Raw genomic sequence first — 7,979 nt, 5'->3', positions numbered from 1 at the left:
GCCTAAAGGAGAACTCGTGTAACAAATTTTGTCATCATATTCATTTTCATACCAGGTACCATAGCCTTTATGCCATTTTTACCGTTTACTTGTGAACTTACCATCGGTTTAGTTACTTGTTCCATATAGCTTGATTGATAGCAGTGACATGCCAAATCATATATCATAGACACATGGCAATACGTAAAAGTAGGCGGGTTTCCATCAGGCTTTGGAGTTTGGACCACCGGTTTATATAGCTCAGTGGGACTAGCGGTCTTGAAATCTTGAAATGCCCCAGCTCCGGCTCCGGTTATGAAAACTATCTGTCTATATCAGGGGTGGTCAACCTGCGGTCCGCGAGCCATATGTGGCCCGCGAGAAGGTTTTGAGTGGCCCACCATGTAATTTCCTATTATATAATCGAAATCCTGTTATATTATCGAAAATGAATTGCTCAGATTGTGAACTCGCAGTGCCAACCAAAATATGACTAGTCTGGCCGCGACACATGGGATGTTGATGACTAAAATATCAGTTCCGACGCATTGGAAGATCCAGGGTCCAGTCACATTTTTAGTCACTGGTCGTACAATAAAATAAACTAAAATAGTAGTAAAATTTTTCTTCGCGCTTTTGCGTATTAAATTGTCTCACGATTTCTTGCTTGGTAGCCTCCCCTCCTGAAAATGAAAGAACGCCTAAATTAGCCGATAGAGTCTAACTATATTCGCAATTCCGAGGGAAAGTCTTTTCGCGTTTGCGCTCGCAGAAAGATCGTCGACGATGAAATGTAGGCACAAAATGATTGTCACATATTAGCGGAAACCTTTCGATATCGATATGTCCAGATCAGGGTTGTATCATTGGTTTATTAGCAATTTTATCAGTTCAATACACCACAAAAAATGCGATACAATGAAAAGAAAGGAAGATGTCGAAGCGACTAGGAGTTGTCTATGGAATCGGACACCCACCTTGGCCTAGGCGATGTAAAGAGGAGGCATGCACACTGAATGAAAGTAAAGAAGATAGTATAGAAAAAGGAAGCGACAAGAAACAGGGCGGCATGTCATGGGAAGCGAGATCGATAGGCCAGTCGTGGTCCGGTAATCTTGAGGATGGACTGTATTTATTTAGTAGTAGCCTAATTGCTTGTATTTCGACTTGAATGTGGACAGGACATGCTCGTCGACTGCCGGATGGCCGGCGGGATACTGTTCCACACATCAGGTCCGGCAAATTTGATAGAGCGATGATCTTTTCGGTCGATCATATGATATTTGGACGACGTGGACGCGCGTGTGTTGTACCTGTGCGCTTTTGATTCAGAGGTAAAGAAGTCATTGAAGTATTCGGGGCAACGACCGCAGTGAAACTGATACATAAACTTGGCGATTTCTAGTTTCCGCATATCTTCTATGTTTAGGACGCCGAATCTCTTCAGCAGCGACTTGTTGGATGGGCAGCCAGGCCCCTTTGGGGCCCTAGCTATGATTCGGGGTACTTTATGCTGTAGTTTCTACAGTGGCTTGAGTGTAGTTTTACTGGCAGCCCCCCAACAGAGGATGCCATAATGTAACTTCGATTGGATTAAGGATTTAAAGAGTATCAGAAGAACCCATGCTGGCATGAAGCGCCCAAGGCTGTAGAACAGGCCGCACTTCGGTGATAATTTAGTTTCTAGGGACTGAATATGACTCTTCCAGGACATGTTCGAGTCCAGTAAAACCCCGAGATATTTGGCATTATCTGTGTTGGAAACGGGCTGACCAGCGATATTAACGGTTAGGTTATTTTTTGAATTTACTGTCAGCAATTGGGTTTTCGAGGCGTTTATGCAAAGGTTGTTCTGGGCCGTCCACTCATGGACTTTAGGCATTTGGTCACCAGTCAGGGCATCCAGCTCTGCCGTAGAAGATGCGGAAGAGAGGAGGTGATTATCATCAGCGAACAGTGTGGTGTTCAATGAGGAGGTTTCAAAAATGTCGTTGACATATAAGGTGAAGAGGACCGGTCCAAGTAGGCCTACTGAGCCTTGGGGCATACCACAGGTCACCAGGTGAGGAGAGGACAAGGTGTTTGAGATCGCAACCATTTGTTGGCGTCCAGTGAGGTAACTTTTCATGAGCTCAAGTTGTGGGCCCCGAAGTCCGTAACGCGCCAATTTCGAGATGAGAATTTTATGATCCACGCAGTCAAACGCTTTTTTTAGATCGAGAAAAATGCTACATCCCACATTTCGCTTCTCTGAGATATCATAATACTGCTCGGCCACTGTTAGGAGGGCATGTGCGGTTTGGTGTTTGTTTCGGACGCCAAATTGTTGAGGGGAAATGATAGACATTTTGGCGAGGAATGAGGACAGGCGGGAGAGGAGCAACTTTTCGAATACAACCCCGATGCATGGGAGAACGGATATCGGACGGTAGTTGGTGACATTAGTTCTATCCCCAGCTTTGTGTACAGGGACTACTCTGGCTTTTTTAGATAGCTTGGGTAGACTCCATTTTCGATCATGAAGTTGAAAAAATGGGCCATATATTGACCGATATGCAGGCTTATCATTTTTAAAAACCATGATGGGATTTGGTCATAGCCGACGGCCTTGTGCGATTTCAGTTTGTGGATGGCTACTTCTACTTCGTATTTGGTCGTAGGTTCAAGCACAATCGACTGGGATATCGATCTCACCTCTGACCTGGCCGACACAGGTTTTGTAATAGAAGAAGCAATATTAGGGCCTACACGTTACAAAAATATTCATTGAAGTGATTCGCGATGGCCGCCGGGTCTGAAAGTTTGTTTCCGGTATCCGAATTCACAATTTCCGAAACAGACTTATGGTCTTTTTTCCGATGTAGGAGAGAGTTAAGTCCTGACCATGTTTTTCGAGTGTCCTTTTTGTTTCTGTTAAAAAATCTCTCATTGTACTTTGCTTTTGCCTTGGAAATGAGATGCACGGTGCGATTCCCGAAACGTCGAAATCTTTCTCGTTCATGTTCTGGGCAGTTCTTTGTGTCTATTCGGTTATGCCACCGGTTACGTTTACGGATAAGTTGAATCAGCTTTGTGGTCATCCACGGATTTCGCTTCAATTTTCTTTGACTTCTCGAAAGGCACTGTAGAGGTACAAATTGTTCCAGCAGCAGTGATTTGATAGCAGACATAAACTCTACAAATTTTTCGTCAAAGTTGTTTATCGAGATGTGGGGGATGGCTGATGTTTTAAATTGATTGAATGCGGCATCATCGAGCGCTTCTTCGTCCACTAACTCTCGTCGTCTGCAGAGGTGATATGTTTCGGGGGGTGTCCTTTGTTGTTATTGTGATAGAAAACCAATATGGTTGTGGTCACTGATTTTTTCCGAAATGACAAATGGAATGATTTCCATGTCGCGCGAGTTGGTATATATGTGGTCGATCAAAGTCCTTGACTTATCGGTTATGCGTCTAGGCTCGGTGATCATTTGGTAGAGACCGGCGGATTTGACGGCGTTGGAGTATACGTTGCCTTTGTTTGTTTTGTTTGTTTTGGGGTATTCATGGTGTTTGTCGACTACGATGGTCATTTACACCAGGCCGATATTCTTCTTATTTTTCCGTAACTGCCGACTTATAGCACGGCCCACCTCTAGGCTTTTGTAAGACATCGCTGACGCGGATGAGGTGGCGAGGAGGAGCCTAGGTCAACCTCCAACACTTAGCTATCGGAATTCGGAAGTCGCCTTTGTGTTTTAGAAGGTTTATGTTAATATCTCCCGCAATGAAACACATCTTTTTGTCGCTGTTGACTTTGTCCAGTGAGTGCTCCAACGCTTTTGCGAATTGGTTCATGTTTTTCGTGGGATGACGGTACAATACGGCCACAAGAAAAGATTTGTGAATTCCAATTGGGTGATCAACTTCCAGCCATAACTCTTCACAATCTTTGACATTCAGATCGTAGTCCGTGCAAATTTCGTAAGGAATTTTTTCTTCAATGTAAAGACCAACACCTCCGTAAGGTTTCTTGACTCCGGTGCCGGAGTACACTCGAAGTTGTATCCCGATATATCAACGTTTTGCGTGGGTTTGGTTGAAAAGTTTATTTCTGAAATTGCTACGAGGGTCGGTAACTTCAGGTCAACGATAAGGTTGGTGGGAATTAGATTGCAATCCTCTGCAATCCTCGAGTCGTGACTCGACTCGAGTCAGACTCGAGTCACGATTTTCTGATGACTCGAGTCATTTTCTCAAAATACGGAAATGACTCGATTCGACTCGAGTCAATCTGTGTATGATCTGTGAAAATTTCCTCGTTTTTGGCAATTCGTCCTCCTTTACAGCTTCTACACCCAGCAGGATACAGTGTTGGGATGACTCGAGTCAACTTTTTCGTATGACTTGACTTGACTCGAGTCCCTTTGGAAAAATGACTTGACTTGACTTGACTCGGAGCTTCAAAACTGTGCATTGACTCGTGACTCGGAGCAAAATTTACGAGTCAATTTCAAGTCATTAAGTAAGCGGTGTCGAATAAATCACTGTATCTTGTGGATGTTCGGATTGTTCGAGATACCCCGGTGTCACTTGTGAGAACAACCAGTCATTCACTGATCATTAATCGCAGATGATATTTTAATCTGAACAAGACATACACAATGTACAATGCGATACCACCATAGAAATTAAACATGGAACGGCAACGACCGATTTTGCAGCTTCGTTCCGCTTCGCCGAGGCTGGAGTGGATAATTGTTTTGCGTAAGCGACTGCATGTAGGATTTCTGGCAATCCAAAAGCTATCTTCCCGAACGCAGAAATTATTGAATCTGGTCTTGATCGAAAGCTACTGTTGCACCGATTCCGAAAATATAAATTAAAATAATGATCAGGCACTGATCCACCTACAATCCGTCCTCCAAGTCTGAAATATCGGCATTGTCCGAACAATCGGAAAGTCGCAACGGGTCATTGTTATGGCCATTGTGTTGCGGTTACCCGATTGTTCTGAACAATGCCGATATTTCAGACTTGGAGGACAGATTCTAGGTGGATCAGTGCCTGATCAACATTTTAATTTATATTTTCGGAATCGGTGCAACAGTAGCTTTCGATCAAGACCAGATTCAATAATTTCTGCGCTCGGGAAGATAGCTTTTGGATTACTAGAAATCCTGCAGTCGCTTACGCAAAACAATTCTCCAGTCCAGCCTCGGCGAAGCGGAACGAAGCTGCAAAATCGGTCGTTGCCGTACCATGTTTAATTTCTATAGATAAAACACAACGCCAGAGTTACCATATTTTGGATTCGGGAAAGGAGGACAATTATTCAAAATTTTTAAACTTAGAATACCGGAGGAAAAATGGTAAATTTTTCCACTTCGTGGTCAGTTGACTGAACAAAAAGAAACGGCCAACTTTCCGGCTCAGCTCCCGAAATATAGCCGCCCGAGCGTTACTTCAGTGATAAATTACTGTATCTCAGTCGAATTTGCCCTGCATTTAACAAAAATTCTCAAAAAGAGGACAAAACTCAAAAAGGAGGACATTTAGGCATCCACGGATGGCATTTTAAAAAACCTGAAAAAGCAGGACAAAATCCTTCTAAAGGAGGACGTATGGTAAGGGTAACCCTACACAACGCGATGTAATGAAAAGATAGGAGAATGCCGAACGATCCGTTGTGGTTGCAGGTGATGTCACAGTTCCTTTTTCGATGTTAGTCTCTATTCCGCGGCTCTTTCCTGATCTTGCCATTCTTTGTGAGTCAGCTCTTTCATCGGGACTTTATGTAAAGTTTCCATTTTCTTGTTGACAGTTGTCTTTGTTCTATTTGGTCTTGATTTAGTTTGAAATAATGTGATAAGCATAAACAATCAAACACGGCCAAGATATGGCCGAAAAAATGAGAATTATGCAAAAACTTGATGTGCCATAAGTTTGAAAAATGGATCTCAATATTTGAAAAATGGACATAGCTTCTTCGAAGCCATCGTGACGATATATTTTATACCTGAAGATCACGATGCCATGAAGACACTTTGAGGTGGTCCTAACGGCGTACCGCCCAATACGCCCGTGTGGACTTTGACTAATTAAATTGGTGAGCTGAGTGGAGGCCATGTCAATACACTATGTAAATGCCGGGAGGTGGCAATGTTGAGCATGAATCAATGCACTATTCAATTTTTATTGACCGATCAACAATTAGTGAATTGTTTATCGCAGTTTCCGATGAGTCGGTTGCTCGGTGCCAACCTAGCCGGATCTATGGTAGCAATACTGTTGCCTAAATTTTCGCGATGCCGCTATTGGATTGGATGGGGGTAATTAAAGGTATTTTAGAAAGCAATGCAACTGCATGTTACCACAAGAACTTTATAATACGACTGTGTGTGGTCATTACTTTGAAAAAGTATTCCTATATCCCGCTCATGATTCCTGATGCGGTGCCAAATATTCATATGGATGATTGTGGCAACTTTTAATTCCATTTATGAAATGATGATCACATAGATGTAATGATATATGATTTGTGATGTATGGTAGTAATACATTCAGGTACGATAGTTGAAACCCAAAAATCTGAATGACAGTACTGGTGCTAGCATAACCAGTAAGTGTGTATGAATGTGATTTTATTCAACTATGCTTTTACATTGAAATCGATCTTGTGCATGGTGTTCCTTGTTTGGACCACATATGATATGAACGCCTACTGGAACGAAATAGGCCTGTGTATTTCCTGTCTTTGAAACCAACGAATAGAAGGAAAACGTCAGGCTAATACTGTACCAATTCCATCTTGAATTACCGGTGCAGGAACCGATTGTAGAATGTAGATATTGATTTGTAACCTATAGTTGCATATGGTCTTTGACAGTTAATCTTGTGGCCCACTGTTTCTGAAGTAAGTTTCTGTGTAAAGTAGGACCCTTTCAATTTCATTGATTAGTATAGCGATGAGTTTAGCTCCTCTGAACTCTGATAGCGACTTGACGATTTGTGCCTAACTGGCGCACGATAATGTCCTATACAAATTCTGTATTCGGTATTCAGACAACTATCTGCATACGACTAAAGATGTATTTATATTTGCTTGTGACCTTTCAGATGTTTGTGGTTGAATGATGTAGACCTAGGTAGGCTATGTAGAAGCATCTCCTGTATGCCAAGTCTGTTAGCGTAACTCAGTATTACCTAAAAGTTAAAATATAAATTGGTACTTCTTCATTTACTAGTAAGCTGGATTACATTTACCAGGCTAATTAAATAGTGTAATAATGTCACGTACTGTATCTTAGCTTTGGGAATGTGCAAATAATCATGCTGGATATGATATGTAGCCTTATAAAACACTGTGTATTTACTAATATTTTGTACAAGCCTTGTAATATTATATACGCTACTTTGCTTAATGTATCTATAGAGAAGACTATCAATGTTTTAGCATCTATATTTGATGCAGTAGACAATTTCATGTATGTTTCATGTAGCTGCTGATTATTCGGGTCACATCAAATTGGTAGGTGTTGTCTTGTAAAATTCCATGCATGACATGGTATCATGTCACTACCAATCAATTATATGCTATCACTTTATTGACTGAGAAATAATTAATTGTTGGGTTTGACAATTCTTCGCCGCTTTGATATATTATGTTCGAAAACTTCGAATACTTTATTGTAGCAGGATATTGTTAGATTGATGTTGCCTTAGCACAAAACATAAACAAACTAATACTACGTGAAGTTTTGTTTGTGGTATCGGATTAGTTGTAATAATTCTATCAACTTGTGGGAATTAATACGGATTTTTGAAATATCATCATTTGCCTGATAGGTGATAATATGCAGCATAAAATTTTACAAGAGTTGTTATATATTGGTGTTACGATACAAATTAGCCCAGTTTGTATAATGCATGCTGTGCTTGAAATTAAGAATTGAGAGCAATACAGTTTTTAATAGCATTTTTTGAAATAATGCTTTTCACTAGCAGATTTGTACATTCCA

Source organism: Botryllus schlosseri, chromosome 15 (genome assembly GCF_051294905.1).
Source record: "Botryllus schlosseri isolate E-star chromosome 15, Bs_hap1, whole genome shotgun sequence".
Lineage (NCBI taxonomy): Eukaryota > Metazoa > Chordata > Ascidiacea > Stolidobranchia > Styelidae > Botryllus > Botryllus schlosseri.
This window is presented reverse-complemented; position numbering follows the sequence as displayed.